Source organism: Ascaphus truei, chromosome 17 (genome assembly GCF_040206685.1).
Source record: "Ascaphus truei isolate aAscTru1 chromosome 17, aAscTru1.hap1, whole genome shotgun sequence".
Lineage (NCBI taxonomy): Eukaryota > Metazoa > Chordata > Amphibia > Anura > Ascaphidae > Ascaphus > Ascaphus truei.
Window position 1 is genome coordinate 12,989,219 of NC_134499.1, and position 24,557 is coordinate 13,013,775.

At 49.1% G+C, this 24,557-nt stretch overlaps 1 long non-coding RNA gene across 1 annotated transcript in view; it reads right to left on the reverse strand.

Moving 5' to 3' along the window:
* LOC142467953 (uncharacterized) overlaps positions 1–20,952 on the reverse strand; it is a 32,672-nt gene extending 11,720 nt beyond the window's left edge. The window contains exon 1 of the long non-coding RNA XR_012788530.1: positions 20,672–20,952. This is a non-coding gene — a long non-coding RNA (uncharacterized LOC142467953). The remainder of the gene's footprint in view (positions 1–20,671) is intronic.
* Between the last annotated feature and the right edge of the window lie 3,605 nt (positions 20,953–24,557).

Consider the following 24,557-nt stretch of genomic DNA (forward strand, 5'->3'; position numbering starts at 1 on the left):
GGCCGGGCGGCAGTTAATTAATTAAATAAATTTAAAAAAAAAAAAAGTTTTTAAAAATGGTGGCGATTCATTCCTCCTCCCTCTCCCTCCCAGCCCCCTCCCTCCCAGCCCCCTCCCTCTCCCTCCCAGCCCCCTCCCTCTCCCTCCCAGCCCCCTCCCTCCCAGCCCCCTCCCTCCCAGCCCCCTCTCCCTCCCAGCCCCTCCCTCCCAGCCCCCTCTCCCTCCCAGCCCCTCCCTCCCAGCCCCCTCTCCCTCCCAGCCCCCTCCCTCCCAGCCCCCTCTCCCTCCCAGCCCCCTCTCCTCCCAGCCCCCTCCCTCTCCCTCCCAGCCCCCTCCCTCCCAGCCCCCTCCCTCTCCCTCCCAGCCCCCTCCCTCTCCCTCCCAGCCCCCGGGTTTTGCGGTGCGCGGGGGCAGCAGCAGAAAAGCAGCATGCCGGGGGCAGGGCTTAGTACCGGGGAGAGGATGTGCTGAGCTAAGAGGTGGGTGTGAAAAACGGGCTGGTGGGGGGTGGGTGTGAAAAACGGGCTGGTGGGGGGTGGGTGTGAAAAACGGGCTGGTGGGGGGTGGGTGTGAAAAACGGGCTGGTGGGGGTGGTTGTGAAAAACGGCTGGTGGGGGGTGGGTGTGAAAACGGGCTGGTGGGGGGTGGGGGGGGTAGGCTGCTGACATGTGAGGGTGGGTTGGCTGCTGACATGTGTGGGGGGGTGGGCTGCTGACATGTGAGGGTGGGGTGGGCTGCTGACATGTGAGGGTGGGTAGGCTGCTGACATGTGAGGGGAGGTGGGCTGCTGACATGTGAGGTGGTGAGCTGCTGACATGTGAGAGGGGGTGGGCTGCTGACATGTGAGGGGGGTGGGCTGCTGACATGTGAGGGGGGGTGGCTGCTGACATGTGAGGGGGGTGGGCTGCTGACATGTGAGGGGGGGTGGGCTGCTGACATGTGAGGGGGGGGTGGGCTGCTGACATGTGAGGGGGGTCGGCTGCTGACATGTGAGGGGGGGGTGGGATGCTGACATGTGAGGGGGGGTGGGCTGCTGACATGTGAGGGGGGGTGGGCTGCTGACATGTGAGTGGGGGGTGGTCTGCTGACATGTGAGGGGGGGGTGGGCTGCTGACATTTGAGGGGGGTGGCCTGCTGACATGTGAGGGGGGGTGGGCTGCTGACATGTGGGGGGGGGGGTGGCTGCTGACATGTGAGGGGGGGTGGGCTGCTGACATGTGAGGGGGGGGTGGGCTGCTGACATGTGAGGGGGGGCTGCTGACATGTGAGAGGGGGGGCTGCTGACATGTGAGGGGGGGTGGGCTGCTGACATGTGAGGGGGGGTGGGCTGCTGACATGTGAGGGGGGGTGGGCTGCTGACATGTGAGGGGGGGTGGGCTGCTGACATGTGAGGGGGGGTGGGCTGCTGACATGTGAGGGGGGGGTGGGCTGCTGACATGTGAGGGGGTGGGCTGCTGACATGTGAGGGGGGAGTGGGCTGCTGACATGTGAGGGGGGGTGGGCTGCTGACATGTGAGGGGGGGGTGGGCTGCTGACATGTGAGGGGGGGGGTGGGCTGCTGACATGTGAGGGGGGGTGGGCTGCTGACATGTGAGGGGGGGGTGGGCTGCTGACATGTGAGTGGGGGTGGGCTGCTGACATTTGAGGGGGGGTGGGCTGCTGACATTTGAGGGGGGTGGGCTGCTGACATTTGAGGGGGGGGCTGCTGACATGTGAGGGGGGTGGGCTGCTGACATGTGAGGGGGGGGTGGGCTGCTGACATGTGAGGGGGGTGGGCTGCTGACATGTGAGGGGGGGGTGGGCTGCTGACATGTGAGGGGGGGTGGGCTGCTGACATGTGAGGGGGGTGGGCTGCTGACATGTGAGGGGGGGTGGGCTGCTGACATGTGAGGGGGTGGGCTGCTGACATGTAAGGGGGGGTGGGCTGCTGACATGTGAGGGGGGGTGGGCTGCTGACATGTGAGGGGGAGTGGGCTGCTGACATGTGAGGGAGTGGTGGGCTGCTGACATGTGAGGGGGGGGTGGGCTGCTGACATGTGAGGGGGGGGCTGCTGACATGTGAGGGGGGGTGGGCTGCTGACATGTGGGGGGTGGGCTGCTGACGTGAGGTGCAGGGGGGGAAGAGATGTGAGGTGCAGGGGGGAAGAGAGTGATGTGAGTTGCAGGGGGAAGAGAGTGATGTGAGTTGCAGGGGGAGAGAGTGTCATATTGAGGGGAGGGGGAAGAGTGTCATATTGAGAGGAGGGGGAGAGAGTGTCATATTGAGGGAGGGGGAGAGAGTGTCATTTAGGGGAGGGGGAGAGTGTGTCATTTAGGGGAGGGGGAGAGTGTCATATTGAAGAGACAGAGAGAGAGAGAAAGAGTGTGATATTGAGGAGAGAGAGAGTATCATATTGAGGAGCGTGAGTGTCATTGAGGGGAGGGGGAGACAGTGTCATATTGAGGGGAGGGGGAGAGTGTGTCATATTGAGGGGAGGGGGAGAGTGTGTCATATTGAGGGAGGGGGAGAGTGTGTCATATTGAGGGGAGGGGGAGAGTGTCATATTGAAGGGAGGGAGAGAGTGTGTCATATTGAGGGGAGGGAAGAGTGTGTCATATTGAGGGGAGGGGGAGAGTGTGTTATATTGAGGGAGGGGGAGAGTGTGTCATATTGAGGGGAGGGGAGAGTGTGTCATATTGAGGGGAGGGGGAGAGTGTGTCATATTGAGGGGAGGGGGAGAGTGTCATATTGAAGGGAGGGAGAGAGTGTGTCATATTGAGGGGAGGGGAAGAGTGTGTCATATTGAGGGGAGGGGGAGAGTGTGTTATATTGAGGGGAGGGGGAGAGTGTGTCATATTGAGGGGAGGGGGAGAGTGTGTCATATTGAGGGTAGGGGGAGAGTGTCATATTGAGGGGAGGGGGAGAGTGTGTCATATTGAGGGTAGGGGAGAGTGTGTCATATTGAGGGGAGGGGGAGAGTGTGTCATATTGAGGGGAGGGGGAGAGTGTGTCATATTGAGGGGAGGGGGAAAGAGTGTCATATTGAGAGGAGGGGGAAAGAGTCATATTGAGAGGAGGGGGAGAGAGTGTCATATTGAGGGGAGGGAGAGAGTGTCATATTGAGGGGAGGGGGAGAGCGTCATATTGAGGGGAGGGAGAGAGAGAGAGTGTCATATTGAGGGGAGGGGAGAGAGTGTCATATTGAGGGGAGGGGGAGAGTGTCATATTGACGAGAGTGGGAGAGTGTCATATTGAGGGGAGGGGGAGAGTGTGTCATATTGAGGGGAGGGGAGAGTGTTATATTGAGGGAGGGAGAGAGTGTCATATTGAGGGGAGGGGAGAGTGTGTCATATTGAGGGGAGGGGGAGAGTGTGTCATATTGAGGGGAGGGGGAGAGTGTGTCATATTGAGGGGAGGGGGAGAGTGTGTCATATTGAGGGGAGGGGGAAAGAGTGTCATATTGAGGGGAGGGGGAAAGAGTGTCATATTGAGAGGAGGGGGAAAGAGTGTCATATTGAGAGGAGGGAGAGAGTGTCATATTGAGGGGAGGGAGAGAGTGTCATATTGATGGGAGGGGGAGAGCGTCATATTGAGGGGAGGGAGAGAGAGAGAGTGTCATATTGAGGGGAGGGGGAGAGAGTGTCATATTGAGGGAAGGGGGAGAGTGTCATATTGAGGAGAGTGGGAGAGTGTCATATTGAGGGGAGGGGAGAGAGTCATATTGAGAGGAGGGGGAGAGGGTGTGATTTAGGGGAGGGGGAGAGAGTGTTATATTGAGGGAAGAGAGACATGGGGGGATGCTAACTTGTGGGGGGTGCTGACATTGGATGCTGACTTGGGGGGGGGCTGCTGACATGGAATGGGCTGGGGGGATGTGGCGGGGTATTGTTTGTTTGATGTGGAGGGGGGTATTGTGTGGGTGAGGGTGAGAGATGGGGGTATGAGAGATAGATGGGGAGTATTGTAAAGGTTGATAGTGAGGGGTTCTGGGGGAGATATGAGGATGATGATGATGATTTAACCCGTGCGGCCCAAATTTTTTTCCTTGGAGCAGTTCGTCCCTTCTCACTTTATGAGTTGGGCAGGCCTGCTCTAGACATACATACATACATACATACATACATACATACATACATACAGTGGCAAGCAATGATGTGCATTAAAAAAAATAAACACATGAAAACACAAAAAAAACCACATTTACATTAAATACATTTCTTTAGTTAACTTACCATTACTTGACCCACTCACCGACTCCCGTTGATCAGCTTACTCACGAACCAATCCACGAACAGGAACCCATAAAATAAAAAAACATAAAATAATAAACATTAAAATAATAAAACACGGCAATCCAGGGGTCTTCTAGTTGTAATCCATCTTCATCTGTATTCTTCTATCTTCTTCCGGGGTCTTCTTCCCGTCTGCTGCCACGCCCTTGTCTTCTTTCTTGTCTGGAGGTCCTTCCTCCTCGGCGTCTGGCTTCAAAATGAGACGATATAGGCTTTTAAAGGCCTATGACGTCACATTTTCGTCATGGTTCCCACGGCCCTGATTGGGCCGTAAAAACCATGTGTTTTGGCCGATAAAAAAAAAATGATGACGTCACTTAAAGGCAATGAAAGCACAGCCAATCAGAATGGCTTTGCTTCAATTGCCTTTAAGATGACGTCATTAAAAGAAATATGGCCGGTCTCACATGGTACGGCAGCCAATCAGAGCGTGGGAAGTCTATCCCTACTCTGATTGGTTCTAGTACCATGTGACAGGCTTTCAATGACGTCATATCCGTTCTTCCCCAAGCCTCTGTCACATGGTCTACTAGAGCCAATCAGAGTAGGGATAGGCTTCCCACGCTCTGATTGGCTGCCGTACCATGTGAGGCCGGCCATGTTTCTTTTAATGACGTCATCTTAAAGGCAATTGAAGCAAAGCCATTCTGATTGGCTGTGCTTTCATTGCCTTTAAGTGACGTCATCATTTTTTTTTTTTATCGGCCAAAACACATGGTTTTCACGGCCCAATCAGGGCCGTGGGAACCATATGATGAAAATGTGACGTCATAGGCCTTTAAAAGCCTATGTCGTCTCATTTTTAAGTCAGACGCCGAGGAGGAAGGACCTCCAGACAAGAAAGAAGACCAGGGCGTGGCCGAAGACGGGAAGAAGACCCCGGAAGAAGATAGAAGAATACAGATGAAGATGGATTACAACTAGAAGACCCCTGGATTGCCGTGTTTTATTATTTTTATGTTTATTATTTTATGGTTTTTTATTTTATGGGTTCCTGTTCGTGGATTGGTTCGTGAGTAAGCTGATCAACGGGAGTCGGTGAGTGGGTCAAGTAATGGTAAGTTAACTAAAGAAATGTATTTAATGTAAATGTGTTTTTTTTTTTGCTTTTTCATGTGTATATTTTTTTTAATGTAAATCATTTCTTGCCACTGTATGTATGTATGTATGTCTAGAGAGATATATACATACAGGGTAAGAAATGATAGTGTTGTAAAAGCTTGATTTGCAGTATTGTAAATGATTGTGGCTATGCTGCTATGCATAGATGTGTGTTCAATGTATTTTATAATTAGAGAGATGTAATTTTTGGGCTTCTATGCTGTACTGTAGGTAATGGTGAGGCTTGCTTTAGTATATTGTAATTGTTGGTGTCCTATTTAGTATGATGGTAACTTGTTCTCTGTAACGGTTGCTATAGTTAATTGTGTAATTGGTATGGATGCTATTTTAATTGTTTTGGGATGTAATTCATGTATGTTAATTGATTAATGTGACTTTATTGGATGACATAGTATACTTCTTGTGATGTAATGCTATTTTAGTTGGATTATTGTATTGTTAACATTGATTTGCAGTGTGTACATGCAGCTTACATTTTATGCAACATGTATACAATGTAAATGCAATGTTTTAAGTGGCATTTGAGGCTTTAGATTGAATGATTACATGAGATTTGTTTAGGAAATTGCATTTTAATTCATTGAGGATGTTATGGATAAGTGGTGTTGCCATTGCAGGATGGCTTCCCCCCTTAATTACCTTTGAGGTTAGTACCCGATAAGGTGATTAAGGGGTTCATTGATATGTGAATGTCATTGAAATGTATTGGCTATTTATTATTTTGGCAATGGAACAGAATGATGATGGTGGCGACGGGCCTTCTTATTGAAGAGGTTAGTAGAATTTTCTTTATTTTACTATGGTATTTAATGTGTTTAATAATGGCCAAATAATGTATTATCCCTATGTGGATAATAGTTATTTGGCACATTATTGTACTGTATGTGCTGGGGGGAGGGGGTAATGGCCCCAAGGATATATGGTAGGACTCCCTTGTGGGTAGTGGGTGAGGGTGGTTAGGCCTCAGGGGGTGGGGGGGTAGTGGGGGAGGGTATGTGGGTGATGGTGGGTTAACCCCTTAATGACTGTAGCGGTTAATAACCGCTATGGTGATTAAGGGGTTAGAGGACATTACATTGGATGTTTTTATTCTTGTGTCTGTTTTGCAGAAGCGGATGGGGCATGGGCAGGATGAAGATGAGGATGGCCTTCATCGTGACAGTCGGACATGGGTGAGTGCTATATGTATTTAATGTATTTATTGTTCTGTATGTATTTTAAATGGACAACTGCACTATTATCCATTTGTGGATAATAGTAATGTTGCCCCTTACTGTATTGTATGTTGTGTATTGCTATGTTTATTGGGGCAATTGTCCCCAATAAACATGCTATTATGCGTTAACCCCTTCATTGCCTTAGCGGCTATCCGCTATTGTAATGAAGCAACATTAATGTATTTTAATAATATTGTGCGGGAGCAGGGGGTCCCCTGAGCTCAACCGCATTGATTTGTGGCTCAGAGACCCCCTGCTTCCCGAGTTACAGGCCCCGGTTTGGGGCATCGGTTACAGTGTGGACGCCATGTTTATTGCGGGCACGTAGCGTATGGGACGCTATAAACATGGTGGCGACACTGCCCACACGATCACACATACCGGGGCTGTAACTCGGGAAGCAGGGGGTCCCTGGTCTACAAAGCGATGCGGTTCAGCTCGGGGGACCCCCTGCTCACTGTACAGTATTATTAAAAATACATTCATGCTGCTTCGCTACCATAGCACATAGCCGCAAAGGTAAGGAACGAGTCTTTATTGATATGGGTGTTTTATTCATAGTGTAGATGTGCAGAGGGTCTCCGGAGCTGAACCGCTTTGGTTTTAGGTCCGGAGACCCCCTGCTTCCCGAGATACAGGCCCCTTTATGGGGTGCCGGTATCCCTCTGCTTTGTTTACATTCCGCGGTCACGTGATCGGGACCTTTAAATGCAGAGGGATACCGGCACCTCATAAAGGGGCCTGTATCTCGGGAAGCAGGGGGCCCCCGGACCTGAAACCAATACGGTTCAGCTCCGGAGACCCCCTGCACATGTACACTATGAATAAAAATGGTTTTAAAAATAATTTTTATTGTGCTGATCTTTGCACCGAGAGAGCAACGGATCGCTCTCTGCTGCAAACACATCTCGGCAGGGGACGGCTTCTCGGCAGTTTCTCGCCAGGCAGCCGTCTCGCCACCGGTTACTAGCCATTTTATGAAATGGTGGTGGCTAATTCATTCGCCAGGGATTCGCCCCTTACAGCATACAGCCAGTTTAACACGCCAAAAACATGGCTAATTGCTAAACTGGCTAATGCATTTTTTCGCTGCTTACTGCATGATGCCCTTAGTATCATCAGCAAAGAGGGAGACTTTGCTCTCGATGCTAACCTCAAGGTCATTAATAAACAAGTTAAAAAGCAGGGGTCCCAGTACCGATCCCTGAGGTACTCCACTCAAGACTCTAGCCCAACCTGAAAAAGTTCCATTTATGACAACCCTCTGTTGTCTGTCCTTCAACAGTATTCAATCCAGGTGCAAATATTATTACTAAGTCCAATTTACTTTATTCAATACACCAACTAACCTCTTGTGTGAAACCATATCAAAAGCCTTTGCATAATCTAAGTAGACCACATCAACTGCATTACCCTGGTCTACATTCCTACTTACCTCCTCAAAGAAACAAATAAGGTTATTTTGGCATGATCTATCCTTCATAAATCCATGCTGACTATTACTAATAATTTTGTTTTCCATGAGGTATTCCTGAATACTATCCCGTATTAAACCTTCAAGTAGCTTCCCCACTATTGATATCAAACTTACAGGTCTGTAATTCCCTGGTTGGGACCTACTGTCTTGTGGTAGTGAGCTAGTGGAAATGGAGCCCTAGAATATTAAAGGTAATGGTTTGGCTATTTCTGAGCTTAACTCCTTAAGAACTCTCAGCATCAAGGCAAAATCTGGTTTGATCTACAGCTTCCTTTGATTTTTTTATTCCAGGTCTGGACGGGTGACTTTTTGTGCCTTTCTACGATGTTTCCTCCTTCCTCTCTGCTTTTTCTGTATCTGCTCAAGTTAATACTGTACAAACAGCACCTTTGGCAGAGAAGAGGTCAAGAGAAGAGGGGAATAATAGCAAAGCAATGCATCGTTAGTCTCTCAGGCAGGAAAGGGGTAAACCCCCTGTAAAAGGTGCGTTTCTCCAATACAAACCAGATTTGATGAAGGTTTTGATACCTTTTAGCAGACCGATATTCCTCATAGTGTACAGTACAGAGCTTTCAAAACCTCATAGCTTTCTTCTTCCGGTTTTACTGTAGCAGCAGTTAGACAAAAGTATATATATCCTAGAGCAGGGGCGGCCAACTCGAGTCCTCAAGGGCCACCAACAGGTCATGTTTTTAGCATATCCCTGCTTCAGCACAGTTGGCTCAAACCGTGGCTCAGTCAAAGACAGTAACAGTAAGTGTCAGATGTTGATGACTAACAGAGGTGTTGAGAGGTGTCAGGATGCCATGCTCACATCTTCTGTAAGACATGGAGCAGGTAGTGGATTCAATTTTGCCACAATGTGTCATGAGTCCAGTATCTTGATTTAAGCCATTGTTTTCAGAGTCCAGAAGGTGAATATATTTTTCGTTCCTATGTCCTCGTCTGTGTGTTTTTTAACATTTCCTTTGAGAATGGATACTGTTTCAGTAACTCACAGTGAGAGCCCTGCTTGGGGAAAGTGCTGTCCCACACCAGTTCTTGTATTAATGGCTGATATGGTGAATCAGTGGTGATACATCCTGGTCTGAAGAGCCAGTTTGGGTTCTCCAGGACAGTTCATACTGGTGCATGGTCTAAGGCAGCGGTGCGCAAACTGTGGGGCGCGACCCCCAGGGGGGGCGCGAGACTGCCAACGGGGGGCGCGGGGTTTACAGAGGCCCCGCGCGCTTCCCGAAGGCACTTAAATTAAGTGCCGGGGGAGCTGCAGGGCCTCTGTAAACCTCACTTACCGTGGCTCCGGCGGCTTCCTCCCTGCGTCGCCATGGCAACGCGGCGTCAAAATGACGCTGCGAGGTCATGTGACGTCACGTTGCTATGGCAACGTGACGTCATTACGCCGGAGCGCGGGTAAGTTGGGGTTGGACAGCCGGCAGGGGGGCGCAGGGAAAAAAGTTTGCGCCCCCCTGGTCTAAGACACACCACTGTAATCTCCTAGCTGTCTTCTATGTCACAGGCAGGTACCTCAACAACCAGAGGTTCATGAAACAGTTACTGAATTTACAGTATTTTATTCAACTTTCCCTGCTACCAGATCACTCTGTTCCTGCTTCTAATCTGGGGTGCTTAACTCCAGTACTCAAGCCCCCCAAACAGGTCAGGTTTTCAGGATATCCCAGCTTCAGCACAGGTGGCTCAACCCATCCCTGCTTCAGCACAAGTGGCTCAATCAGTCTCTGATTCAGGACAGGTGGCTCAATCAGATGCTCAGAATTTGACAGAACCTCTGATTGAGCCACCTGTGCCGAAGCAGAAACTGATTGAGCCACCTGTGCCGAAGCAGGGATATCCTGAAAACCTGACCTGTTGGGGGGCTTAATGACTGGAGTTGAGCACCCCTGGCCTACCCCACAGTTCCCTGCGCAAGAACTCTTCATGTGACCCTGGATTGTCAGACAGACAGGACTAACTAGAATGTTACAGCCACACTGCAGGATTTGCAGCTGAGTATTTCTCGTTCTGATCCAGGGCTGCCTGCAGGTTCCCTCTTCCCCCGCCTGCTCAGCTTCCCAGGGCCTAGGTCCAACACTCTGCCATGGGTCCCAGAAAAGCTGTCCGCTGGCCTTCTCTGACCTGTGATAATGGTGGTCTCTCCACATATATGATTGCATGTTTTGCATTTCTCAACCCTCCACTTGAACACTCCTTACACATTCTAGTATACAGTACTGTATCTTCACCTTTCCTCGTTACTTTAGAATATATATGTATCCCTCTAACCGTGCTGCCACATAAAGAAACCTATACGTTTTGGAAAGCTCTGTACACTATCATTTGATCTATAAAGAACTCTAATATTAGTCCACTTTGAGGTATCACAACCTACATCAACTCTAATTTCTCGAGGACCCATATGGCTACTAGATCTTGGAACTCCAACACAATCCAGAAGCATGACCACCAAGTGCCCAAAATATTGAAACAATGCAAAGAAGGACATCCTTAGGCACATGGAGACATTCATGCCCATTTAGCCGTAATACTCCATAAGACCCCTTCCAGTAGGGGCTTAGCAAATATGGGGCCTCATGCAGAGAGCGTAGAATTTTCAAATTGGCGAATTTCATAAAAAGTAGCTTTTTTGGAGAGTTTTATTCTCCATATGCAGAAAAGTGCGAATTCTGCTATGTTTAACATGGATGCGTGTGGCGAGTTTGAATGGAACAGATGCGCGCTTCAGAAATGTAAAAAAAAAAAAAACGCGGCTTTTTTCCCCCCCCCTTTGCTATAGGCGCCGAGCGCCATCTTATTGCCAATATTTCCTGGCGCGGCTAAAATGAGAAAATCGCGCCATTTCCCTGGCGCGAACAGCCGCTACATGCCGTTCGTACCTCTCTGCATTCGGAGAGTTTTAAAAATGGCGAGATGGAGGTTCTCGCCAGCCGCGAGGCGAGTTTTAGCAATAAAAAAAAAACAAAATGGCGCGTTTTTCGTAAGTCGCCATTTTATGCCGGTTTCTGCGCAAAATTGTACAAAAAATGGCGAATTTTGAAATAACGATGCTCTCTGCATGAGGCCCACGGTCCCTTACATCCCATATAAGTAAAGCAGCTATAAGGTGTCATCTGGCATGGAAGGTGTCTTATGGAGAAACACTGCTTAATAAATATGGCCCTTTATGGCCGATTCACTTGAATGGGTCATAAAATGTTTTCCGACATGGAAGGTGTCTTTGCAATGTGTTAAATTGTGTCTTTCATGAGGAATATTCCACTGGAGTCCATGAGAGGCCTTGTCTACTGTCCAGGCTATGTGATCTCACTTTTCAGTGCTTCCCTTCACAGGAAACATTTTTCCTGTCTCTTGGTATGACCTTCTTATCCTTGTTGGATATCATTCATTACCTGAAGCAGTCCCTTGCCTACCACCACTATTACAGACTACCTCCTGTGGAACCACTCAACAAAACTTGATGTCTTTCATTTGACAAGCAGAGCCCTCTTTTCCTGCACCCACCACTTTGATACTGATATTATAAGTCAGAGCTAAAGCTACCTAAAAGAGAGGAGGGACCATTGCTAGGTCATTGTTATATGTTGAGTCAGTAAGGTGTGTTACTGCTGCGGCACAGTTTATTCGAGCATTTGCCCGTTCTGTGCCGCAGCAGTAGCCTGGCGCCCGCCCGAGAGTGACGGGCGCGCGCCGAAGCAGCGGAAGAGCGCCCTCCGATCGGGGCGCTCTCCCTACCGCTGCCGGGTCCGCCGGGTCCCCCGGAACCCCCTGCCGCTGTCCCGCGATCGCGGGACACCAGGGCTCCCTCGGGGAGCCCCTGGACGCGCGTGCAGGGGGCGCACGCTCCCGAAGACGCGTGACCGCGCGTCTATGACGCGCGGCATGCCGAGGGGCGGCCACTAGCAAGCCGGGAAATCTCCCGGCTTGCGGATCTGGCCGCAGTGTAATAAACTGTGTCGCCAGTGTAGCTTCCATGGGACATACCTTGGGAAACAGTATGAATCACACTCCTGTGTGATAACTGATTTGAATGCATCAAAGCTGTGGTCCTTGCATGTAACGTGATATGGCGTCAATGGATCAGCCACAGTTAGGCTGCGCTTATAGTGCCGGCGACGTGACGGTGACATCAGGCTGCGGTCGCTGGAAATATCAAATAGAGATGACTTCCAGCGATCGCGACATAGCCGTCGCGCCGCGCTTACTATAAGCGCACACAACGCCGGCAATGCATTTGTTTTGATTAGCAACGTCGCTATCGCCGGCACTATAAGCGCAGCCTGACACATCTGTAGCATGTAACTTGGGTTATGTAAACACAGTGCGCTATGTATATAGAGGTGCGTGTGCGCTGATGCAGTTGCGTGAAAAAATATCATTTGTTTCTGTCTGAAACACATATTTAGTTTACATAGAATCTAATGGTAATGCAGGAACAGGCTCTCATACCGTATTGTGATCAAATCCCCCCAGAATGTTCTGTGGCTGAATTCTTAATGCCCAAAAAAAGGGGGATTTGGAATGGAAATGATGAAGATCTTTTTATCTTCCATTGATATTCATTGAGGGGAGAGAACTTTTATCAAAGAAAAAGTTGAATATTATACTTATAACAGTATATTTGAGGAGATGCCAGTATGACTACATCTGTAGTCTCTTTACTGCTTCCTCAAAGGATTCTGGGATTTGTATCAAAACATACCCACCATAACTTTTTTAATGTCTGGTTATACCCACGTACCAGCTTCGCGCTGCATAGCAGGAAACCAAGCTCACACTCGTCAAACCCAAAAGGTTGACATATCTGTCTGTGAGTAGGTTACTGGCTCTGCACTTCTTTTACCCAGGCTGTGCTGAAAAGCTGTGTAATACGTCAGGCATACGCTTATATGTCCGTGTTAAAGTGGATAAGATGTAAAAAGTGGCACCCTGTCCTCATTTGCATGCCGTTACCCACAATCCCTGGCGGCAGTGGAAGCGCTGTATGCTAAGAGATAATGGGGAAAGGCAGGGTTGCAGAGCTGTCTGAGATGTGAAGGCATTACAAGTGGTTTTTGTTTTATCTGACTGTCTCAAAACAGGAATCATTGGTCCTGATCCGCAAAAGGAAAATAAGTAAAGGCTTGCTAAAGCTTAGCACCCTTTCGGTATAACGGCAGGATAAATAAAGAAAGGATGATTATAAAGGTAGAGAATATTGGACTTCTTCCCTTAATACTGTGTCGTTCTCTCTCTAAACAGAAAAGCGAATACAACATCGTTCTCTTGCTCTTCACTCAATTCCCTTGGAAACACTCTGCTTCCAAACTTTCAATGACTTTCAAAGTGCTATCTTCATAACGTTATGCAAATCTGCTTGACCAGTAAAGAAGCGACAGTCTCGACTAATTAAGATCTGAGCCATGGAGGTTAATAGCATTCACTTAATTATCAATCAGGCAAGGGACGGAGATATAGGAAAATATCTTAAATGTCTCAGACTATGGTGTATGGTGTTCCTTCTGGAACGAGGCGATAAAGAGAGACTCTATGGAATAACTGTATGGCACAGAAAACACATACCGTACTAATACATTTTAATCTGACACACACTTCATAGTTCATATAGCAGCTGTGCCTCATTCTATGGGGATTCTGCTTAAGAACCACTCATATCTCTCGTTGTAATTGTGGGTCCTGCTGGACGACATCTTAATCCAAGCAAAAAACTGGATGTACTGTTCTTCAGAACACTTTCCGTGACTGTCCCATCTTTTAAAGTGGCAGTGCCCCTTTTGACCAAAGTGTACTAATGGTAGTGACATGTTTAAGGGTTCAGTCTATCCTTTGACCAGTGTACTAATGGCAGCCCACCTCACAGTGACACAGAGCACTGTCACCCACCTCACAGTGACACAGAGCACCGTCACCCACCTCACAGTGACACAGAGCACTGTCACCCACCTCACAGTGACACAGGGCACTGTCACCCACCTCACAGTGACACAGAGCACTGCCACCCACCTCACAGTGACACGGAGCACTGTCACCCACCTCACAGTGACACGAGCACTGCCACCCACCTCACAGTGACACGGGGCACTGCGCTCACCTCAAAGTGACACGGGGCACTGCACCCACCTCACAGTGACACGGGGCACTGCCACCCACCTCACAGTGACACGGGGCACTGTCACCCACCTCAAAGTGACACGGGGCACTGTCACCCACCTCACAGTGACACAGCGCACTTTCACCCACCTCACAGTGACACAGAGCACTGTCACCCACCTCACAGTGACAGGGGGCACTGTACCCACCTCACAGTGACAGGGGGCACTGCACCCACCTCACAGTGACACGGGGCACTGTCACCCACCTCACAGTGACACGGGGCACTGCGCTCACCTCACAGTGACACGGGGCACTGCGCTCACCTCACAGTGACACGGGGCACTGCACCCACCTCACAGTGACACGGGGCACTGTCACCCGCCTCACAGTGACACAGAGCACTGTCACCCGCCTCACAGTGACACAGAGCACTGTCACCCGCCTCACAGTGACACAGAGCACTGTCACCCACCTCACAGTAACACGGGGCACTGCACCCACCTCACAGTGACACGCGGCACTGTCACCCACCTCACAGTGACACGGGGCACTGCGCTCACCTCACAGTGACACGAGGCACTGTCACCCGCCTCACAGTGACACAGAGCACTGTCACCCGCCTCACAGTGACACAGAGCACTGTCACCCACCTCACAGTGACACGGAGCACTGCACCCACCTCACAGTGACACGTGGCACTGTCACCCACCTCACAGTGACACGGGGCACTGCGCTCACCTCACGGTGACACGGGGCACTGTCACCCACCTCACAGTGACACGGGGCACTGTCACCCACCTCACAGTGACACGGGGCACTTTCACCCACCTCAGTGACACGGGGCACTGTCACCCACTTCACAGTGACACGTGCACTGTCACCCACCTCACAATGACACAGGGCACTGTCACCCACCTCACAGTGACACGGGGCACTGTCACCCACCTCACAGTGACACAGGGCATTGTCACCCACCTCACCGTGTCATGGGCCACTGTCACCCACCTCACAGTGACACGGCGCACTGTCACCCACCTCACAGTGACACGGGGCACTGCACTCACCTCACAGTGACACGGGGCACTGCGCTCACCTCACAGTGACACGGGGCACTGCACTCACCTCACAGTGACACGGGGCACTGCGCTCACCTCACAGTGACACGGGGCACTGTCACCCACCTCACAGTGACACGGGGCACAGTCACCCACCTCACAGTGACACAGGGCATTTTCACCCACCTCACAGTGACACGGGGCACTGTCACCCACCTCACAGTGACACGGGCACTGTCACCCACCTCACAGTGACACGGGGCACTTTCACCCACCTCACAGTGACACGGGGCATTTTCACCCACCTCACAGTGACACGGGGCACTGTCACCCACCTCACAGTGACACAGGGCACTGCACTCACCTCACAGTGACACAGCGCACTGCACTCACCTCACAGTCACACGGGGCACAGTCACCCACCTCACAGTGACACAGGGCATTGTCACCCACCTCACAGTGACACGGGGCACTGTCACCGACCTCACAGTGACACGGGGCACTGTCACCGACCTCACAGTGACACGGGGCACTGTCACCCACCTCACAGTGACACGGGGCACTGTCACTCACCTCACAGTGACACGGGGCACTGCACCCACCTCACAGTGGCACGGGGCACTGTCACCCACCTCACAGTGACACGGGGCACACATCTCAGCCAGGTCTGTAACCCTGCCCTTCCCCATTATCTCTTAGCATACAGTGCTTCCACTGCTGCTAGGGATTCTGGGTATTGACATGCAAATTAACACAGTGTCACCTTTTACTTCAAATCCATTTTAACATGCACCCCCATAAGCTTATGCCTGCCGTATTACACAGCTTGTCAGCACCGCCTATATCTTGTAATGCAGGGTACATACTGTATGGTCTTTCCTGCCCCGTGGAGCTCACAATCAAAACGTTAGCTCCTGAAGCTTAGAAATACAAAGAGCCCAAGCGCCTGACATGGGGATTAGAGCTGTGCTCTCCTGTTTGCAAAGGTACTCACATTACCCCTACCACACAGTGGAGACGCGCCAGTGAATGCGATGCCAGTTAACATTGTTTTCCTGTAGGCTCAGCACGTCCCCACCACGTCAGTGCCGGAGATCTGTGCGTTTCCAATAACTCTCGCCCTCTGGAGGGATAGGTGAGATGATGATAACGCATCTTTTTTTTACACTCAATACTCTTTACTGACAACAACAGAAACTCAATTGTCTCAGTGTAACCCTTTAATGGTTAATACGAAGGACGGTCAGCAAACAAAGTTGTGCAAAGAATTGACCACTCTAATTGGCTTCCCTAAGCAAATATAGCTATGCTAATAGCAAGATTTTGCGTCTTTCATTTTTGAGGGAAATCAATTAGAAACAACAAAAAACAAAAATGCCCAAAGCTACTTCCAATGTGACAAAAATACACAGTGCAATACCTATATATCTCTTGTAAAAAGGATAATTTAGTTTAACCCTTTGGCCAAAGTGCCTTAAGCCTGCTGCCACTTACAAGGCATGACCGTAGCAGGTCCTAACACTCACCTGGGTTAAAATTCTTATTTACCTGTATAATTACAGGAAGAATGATCGCATTGGATCTGTCATAACCTGGCAAAATGAAACTAACCTGCCAACTTGGAAAGTGGGGTGTGGCAAGCTTAAACCTTGGGGGGGGGGGGGGGGGGAGGGGCCACTACCCTCCCATAATCAATTAGAAATTGCATTTTATAGGAAATGATAAAAATAAGGTGAGAGACGGGTGCTCTGCCTGTGCAAACTCTTGTAGAACGCACAGTGACGTCAGACAGAAGGGAGCAGCCGGAGATCTAACCCCTCCCAAGTCTCCGCTTATAGTGTTTACAGAATAACTTTACAAAATACTGAAAGGGCGTCAGATTATGGTAAAGGAAAAACAGCAATCTCCCAGATGGGACCCGCGAACATGTCCCTGCCATTAGCACACTTGCTGTTTAGAAGGGACTGCCCCTTTAACCAAGCAGTCAGTATACAGTGGAGTTGAGTCTATAAAAGACTTCTTCCATAGACTCCAGCTAAAAGATTCCAGCGGCTGGATTAACCTTGAGCTGCGTTGATGAGTTTTAGACGAGCTGCGAATGAGCGTTTCAAACGTGTGATTCTATTCATCGGCACAATGAAGAGATATACTCAGTGCTCCACGCTATTGTCCTCTCTGCTGAATCCTCGCTGCTTATCTCAAGAGTGCAGAGTACAGTACGTGGACTGACGGGCAGGTCTAATGCAGTCAAAGCAGAACATGGATTATTAAGGGTTTATGGCAGGGGTGTGAAACTCAGTCCTCAAGGGCCACTGACTGGGCCACCAACAGGCCACTGCTTGAGCCACCTGTGCTGAAGCACGGATATCCATGAAACCCTGGCCTGTTGGTGGTCCTTGAGGACTGCGTTTCGCACCCCTGGTTTAAGGGGTCCCCTTCTCCAAGTCTCCCGGCTGCACACAAACATTTACAGCGCTAGATTCAGCAAAGAATAAAATGCCAGCAGCCCACAGTGCTAAGTGCGGCAAACGGGTTCTTCGGGGGAAAATCTCATTTTACGTTGCGTTTGCGCGTGCCTATATACTGGCCCGAAATGTCCTCATCCGTAACCAAAAAATGTTTTTCCTTTTTTGGGGGCGCAACGAATATATACTAAATATATACTAAATATATACTAAATATATACTAAATATATACTAAATATACACTAAATATACACTAAATATATACTAAATATACACTAAATATACACTAAATATATACTAAATATATACTAAATATATACTAAAAAGAATGTTTCTGTGCGTCAAGTGAAGGAGAATATGCGTCTAAATCATCCTCCAGCTTGGAGTAAACACATAAAGTCTGTAATAGAAAGAAGTCTCTGTTTCAACCCAAATATTTATTTGGCGCAGCACAGATGTTTCATTATATAGGTTAACACAAAGTATTATTTCACAGTATGGCTGTTATAATGTAACCCCCCCTGCCCGGCTTCTAGCGAGTTTACATCAATGTCTCTTATCTTGGCTTGCTCAGAGCTGATTACCTTGCTCAGCATGTTGGATTTGTGCGGCTGGGCGTTGGTAATGCCAGGATGGGCGCCAGGATAGGCGCCAGGAACTTTATTCATTCAACAGCAGCTTTATTGTTGTATCTATATACACGGGAACTTGGTATGGACATAATGATATTCTTTAAGATGCTGTCTGAGCCTTTCTTCCTTAGCTGCCCCTATATCGGCACGCTAGGGAGGTGCTGAGGATTGATCTCCTTTGCCACCAACGGAAGCCCTCTTCTGGGTGGCTTTGGTAGAGCTCCATCTCATATGGTCCCCTGTCGGGTTTTGTGCTAATCTCCCTCTGTCAGTGATAAGGGTCCCTCCCTCGGTCACTGCGTACCACCTTGTGGTTGTCTGGAGTGGGGCCAGCTATGGACCCTATGATGGGGATGGTCAAACCATGCCTCGGGACTATGGCCTGTTGAATTCCCTCTGAGCATAGGCTGCCTCCCCTTGAACTTTTACTGATAAAGGGAGCCATCTCTGTGGGACGCTATCTAACCAGGGTACTGTCCCTTACTATAAAACAATAAACGGGAATCTTACACTATACTATACTTATGAACGTATTTACATTATTCACATATTCACTGTGCAATCTCTCTGCTCCTATAACTCCTGGGATCTGGCTTCCAGAAGCTTCGTCGTGTGTGTGTGTGTGTATCGTGATCTCTGTCTCCAGGCTTAACATCTGCCTAGTGACCCAGCAGCATGTGATAGGGAAGGGTCGTTACTCTGTGTGCACCCACTTAACCCCTTAAGGCCCTTGTAATCCCAAAGGGGGGGGGGGTTACATCTGTGTGTGCTGTCTGTATCCTCTTCCCTAGCTGCCCCTGTCTTGCCTGCTAGGAAGGTGCTGAGGCCAGACTATCTCCTGTTACCTGAGGATCCCTCTGCTTTGTACCGTCGGCAAAGCTCCATCTCCTTTGTGCCCTTGTCCTGCCTTGTACTATCTATCTGTGATCAGTATCGGGTACTGAATGCCATCACGTGGCCGGCTCTGATGGGGCTGGTCTAACAATGCCCCGGGGCTGCGGCTTGGGGAGCCCCCTCTGGGCATAAGTGGCCACTCTGTGTAACTTTAGGCCAGGTCCCCGCTGGCTACTGCAGCGCCCGCGGTGGTGGACGCTGCAGGGACAAAAGCCGCCAACAGAAACTCCTGCTCTCAAGAAAATTGAGATCAGGAGTCGCGACGGAGCACTAGGCCACGCCCCCCGCGGTTCAGCCAATGAGGGCGAACCTGCCGGGAGACGTCACGGCTGCGCCCCCATCACTCTCCCGCCACGCCCCCCCTGTATTACCCCCTGCAGCTCTCTGCAGACCGTGGAACTCGGCTGCACGCGCAGCCAGCCTCACTGGCGCGCGTGCAGCGCAGGCACTGGGGCCGTAGCCTTAGAGTAGTGTGCAGCCATTCCTGGGAACGCTATCTAAACAGGGCACTGCCTCTAAATTGAAAGCAATAAAGGGAATCATTTCCCTATCCTAGACATATTATAATCCTATATACACTATTCACAGTGAGGTCCCTCCTCTTCAACTCATCCTGAGACCTGACTCAATAAGCCTCTCCCCTTTATATATATCCTGCAATTACAACACTATCACTGGGCAGAAGTGGGCGGGGCTTTGATTCTGCCTAGTGACCCAGCACCATGTGATGGGGAAGGGGGCGTTACTCTGCGTGGGCCCACACCAGTTAACCCCTAAAGGCCCTAGTAATCCCAAAGGGGGTTTATATTAATAATATTACACTAATAATTTCTATTTACTAATACCAGTTATAGATTTGAAAAATTACACAATTCTGATTTAATTTAACTTGAATCAATCAGGTTTCCAACATAGAGGATGCGACAAACATTACGCGTCATTTGTGTTACTTTTTAGCACTGACATTTTGATGCACAGTTTTTAAAAAATATAATCTTACTACATTCATCATCATCATCATTTATTTTTTTAAGTAAATAGAGGCGTCCACTTATGGGACATCGCTATACTTTGCAGCCAGTTTTAGAACAACTCAAATGAATTACAGTTATTTATGTTACATACGAGACAGACAAGAAAAGTCAGAGTTATAATAATAAAAAATGGTCACAAAAAGCTGTATGGTGCTCCAATGTGAGCCACTGGCTATATAGCCCAAGGATATGAACACATAATATAGTAACCCCGGAGGTCCCAGACAGTCCAGACCAAACCACTCCAACCCTGCAATAAAACCACTTCCACTAGATACCGAATAGCTGGAAAAAATCCCAACTGGAATGATGTGGGACCTTCACTGGCTAGTGACCAGACATAAACATTGGTTGGGTAAGTATAGGTACATACAGGTAAACAGGTTGGAGTAACTCACATTTGTGGGGTCTTCAATGGAATTTCCTCCGTGGGTGCGTGCTGCCATTTTTATCTGGGTCCCACTCTCCTTAGTAGTTTATTTGTCACCAGCTGTGCTCCATCTCTCCTTCCTTTGGATAATAATAATAAATGGCTGCATTGAATGAGCAAAGGTTACACATTCAGTTTACGGACATTTCATGGACAGTTAGAGATATGATTATGGGCATAAGTAACATTTACAGACAGGAATATAATTGTGTTAGAAGAGGTAGGATAGGCCTGCAATGTGTTAGGAGAGGTAGGATAGGCCTGCAATGTGTTAGGAGAGGTAGGATAGGTCTGCAATGTGTTAGGGGAGGTAGGATAAGCCTGCAATGTGTTAGGAGAGGTAGGATAGGCCTGCAATGTGTTACGGGAGGTATGATAGGCCTGCAATGTGTTAGGAGAGGTAGGATAGGCCTGCAATGTGTTAGGGGAGGTAGGATAAGCCTGCAATGTGTTAGGAGAGGTAGGATAGGCCTGCAATGTGTTAGGAGAGGTAGGATAGGTCTGCAATGTGTTAGGGGAGGTAGGATAAGCCTGCAATGTGTTAGGAGAGGTAGGATAGGCCTGCAATGTGTTAGGGGAGGTATGATAGGCCTGCAATGTGTTAGGAGAGGTAGGATAGGCCTGCAATGTGTTAGGGGAGGTAGGATAGGCCTGCAATGTGTTAGGGGAGGTAGGATAGGCCTGCAATGTGTAAGGAGAGGTAGAATAGGCCTGCAAGGTGTTAGAAGAGGTAGGATAGGCCTGCAATGTGTTAGGGGAGGTAGGATAGGCCTGCAATGTGTTAGGAGAGGTAGGATAGGCCTGCAATGTGTTAGAAGAGGAAATAGGCCGGCAATGTGTTAGAAGAGGTAGGATAGGCCTGCAATGTGTTAGGGGAGGTAGGATAGGCCTGCAATGTGTTAGGAGAGGTAGGATAGGCCTGCAATGTGTTAGGGGAGGTAGGATAGGACTGCAATGTGTTAGGAGAGGTAGGATAGGCCTGCAATGTGCTAGAAGAGGTAGGATAGGCCTGCAACGTGTTAGGGGAGATAGGATAGGCCTGCAATGTGTCAGAAGAGGTAGGATATGCCTGCAGTGTGTTAGGAGAGGTATGATAGGCCTGCAATGTGTTAGAAGAGGTAGGATAGGCCTGCAGTGTGTTAGGAGAGGTAGGATAGGCCTGAAATGTGTTAAAAGAGGTAGGATAGGCCTGCAATGTGTTAGAAGAGGTAGGATAGGCCTGCAGTGTGTTAGGAGAGGTAGGATAGGCCTGAAATGTGTTAAAAGAGGTAGGATAAACCTGCAATGTGTTAGAAGAGATAGGATAGGCCTGCAATGTGTTAGAAAATGTAGGATAAGCCTGCAATGTGTTAGAAGAGGTAGGATAGGCCTGCAATGTGTTAGAAGAGGTAGGATAGGCCTGCAATGTGTTACAAGAGGTAGGATAGACCTGCAATGTGTTAGAAGAGGTAGGATAGGCCTGCAATGTGTTAGAAGAGGTTGGATAGGCCTGCAGTGTGTTAGAAGAGGTAGGATAGGCCTGCAATGTGTTAGAAGAGGTAGGATAGGCCTGCAATGTGTTAGAAGAGGTAGGATAGGCCTGCAATGTGTTAGAAGAGGTAGGATAGGTCTGCAGTGTGTTAGGAGAGGTAGGATATGCCTGCAATGTGTTAGAAGAGGTAGGATAGGCCTGCAATATGTTAGAAGAGGTAGGATAGGCCTGCAATGTGTTAGAAGAGGTAGGATAGGCCTGCAATGTGTTAGAAGAGGTAGGATAGGCCTGCAATGTGTTAGGAGAGGTAGGATAGGCATGCACTGTGTTAGAAGAGGTAGGATAGACCTGCAATGTGTTAGAAGAGGTAGGATAGGCCTGCAGTGTGTTAGGAGAGGTAGGATAGGCCTGCAATGTGTTAGAAGAGGTAGGATAGGCCTGCAATATGTTAGAAGAGGTAGGATAGACCTGCAATGTGTTAGAAGAGGTAGGATAGGCCTGCAATATGTTAGGAGAGGTAGGATAGGCCTGCAATGTGTTAGAAGAGGTAGGATAGGCCTGCAATGTGTTAGAATAGGTAGGATAGGTCTGCAATGTGTTATAAGAGGTAGGATAGGCCTGCAATGTGTTAGAAGAGGTAGGATAGACCTGCAATGTGTTGGAAGAGGTAGGATAGGCCTGCAATGTGTTAGAAGAGGTAGGATAGGCCTGCAATGTGTTGGAAGAGGTAGGATAGGCCTGCAATGTGTTGGAAGAGGTAGGATAGGCCTGCAGTGTGTTGGAAGAGGTGCTGCCACAAGGAGCTTACAATCAGGGTAAGTAGACATTGGGTGCAGGGGATGAGAGTTGGTGAGTATCAGAGGCGATAGAGCAGCTGTAACATTACCAAACGGCAGCAAATGGCGACACCCTTTGGCTGCTCTTCAGCTGACGCCTTTGGGGTGACTCGGGTGTTATATCCCAGAGATGCTTTGTGGGAATGAAACTATCAGCATAGCACAGACCTGGGCCTCACAGAAGAGATGCAGCGGGGAGGGACCGATGAGCTCCAGGTGATCTTTGAAGTGGCTCTTGTCCTCATACGTTTAACCACGTCCACGCCAGCATGGTAAACAGGAGCAGGGAAGGCATATGGGGTGGGCTCTCTTCTTAGGGAGATGCCTTTGGGGCGACGTAGGTGTTAAGTCCCAGAGAAACCTTGTTAATCACCTTCATGTTAAAAGAGATTTATTTTATTGGATAGAATCTGGTGCTTTTTTTTTTTTTAGCACTAGTGGCGAGACATTTATACACAGGACCCGGCTGCAAGAGGAGCGAAGAAAAGCCACCAGATGTACCCAACATGGTAACTCCCATTGAAATGGTTTGGATTTTTTTTCACGCTACATCTCGTTCCTCCCATCTCTCAGCTCATTGTGTTTACAAAGTATCTCTAACAAACTATTTGATCCTAATACGGACTTCCATCTTCAAGAATATTTTGAGTTTCAGAATACAGGTTGGTTTTATTTTTCTTCTTTTTTTCAAAAGGGTAGCAATTGCTAAGATTAAGGGCCAGGTTTAGTAAGTGGTGCTACAACATAAGGCACCTTACAGCCCGTCCACTTCAATCAACAGCTTAGAACTGCTCAGAATATATGTCTGTTAACCTCTTCCCCATACCACGGCTGTTTTCACTTAGATAACGATGTATGTATATTTTTAAACCCCCATCAATATAGACGTTAGAAAGTAGGTGCAACAAATAAAGACGCTCATGATAGGGAAAGGAATCACTGCCCCATAGAGCTTACAATCTAAATAGGATGTTGGGAGACGTAGACTGTAGGCGAAGAAGTAAGTGCAGTGGATGGCAGTCCCTGGCCTTGATGGTGGGTAAGTGCCACTGTGGGTGTGGGGATATGTGGTCATGAGTACAGCCCATTGAAACGCTTCATTCAGTAGGTGGGTTCTTGGACTTGGTTAGAAAGTGCTCAGTGTATACTGAGTGTAAGGGCGTTCCACAGTGAGGCGAAAAGGGTTTAGGTGAGAGAGAGAGCATTAGAGATGGTAGGGGTGGAAAGGAGACCATTATGAGCAGAGGCATAGCGAGAGAAAAAAGTTGAGTGTAGGGAGGACCAGAGTGGAATGCCTTGAAGGGGAGGAGACCAAACTTTGTAGATCAGAGGTGGCCAACTCCAGTCCTAATGGCCACCAACAGGTCAGGTTTTAAGAACCCAAACCCACCCCATCATTTTGACTGAGCCACTGACTGATGAAGCAGGGATATCCTTATAACATGACCTGTAGGTGGCCCTTGAGGACTGGAGTTGGCCGCCTCTGTGGCAGACGATACGAAATCTGAGAGAAATCCAGCAGAGGCATTTAAGGAGGAGATGATGGC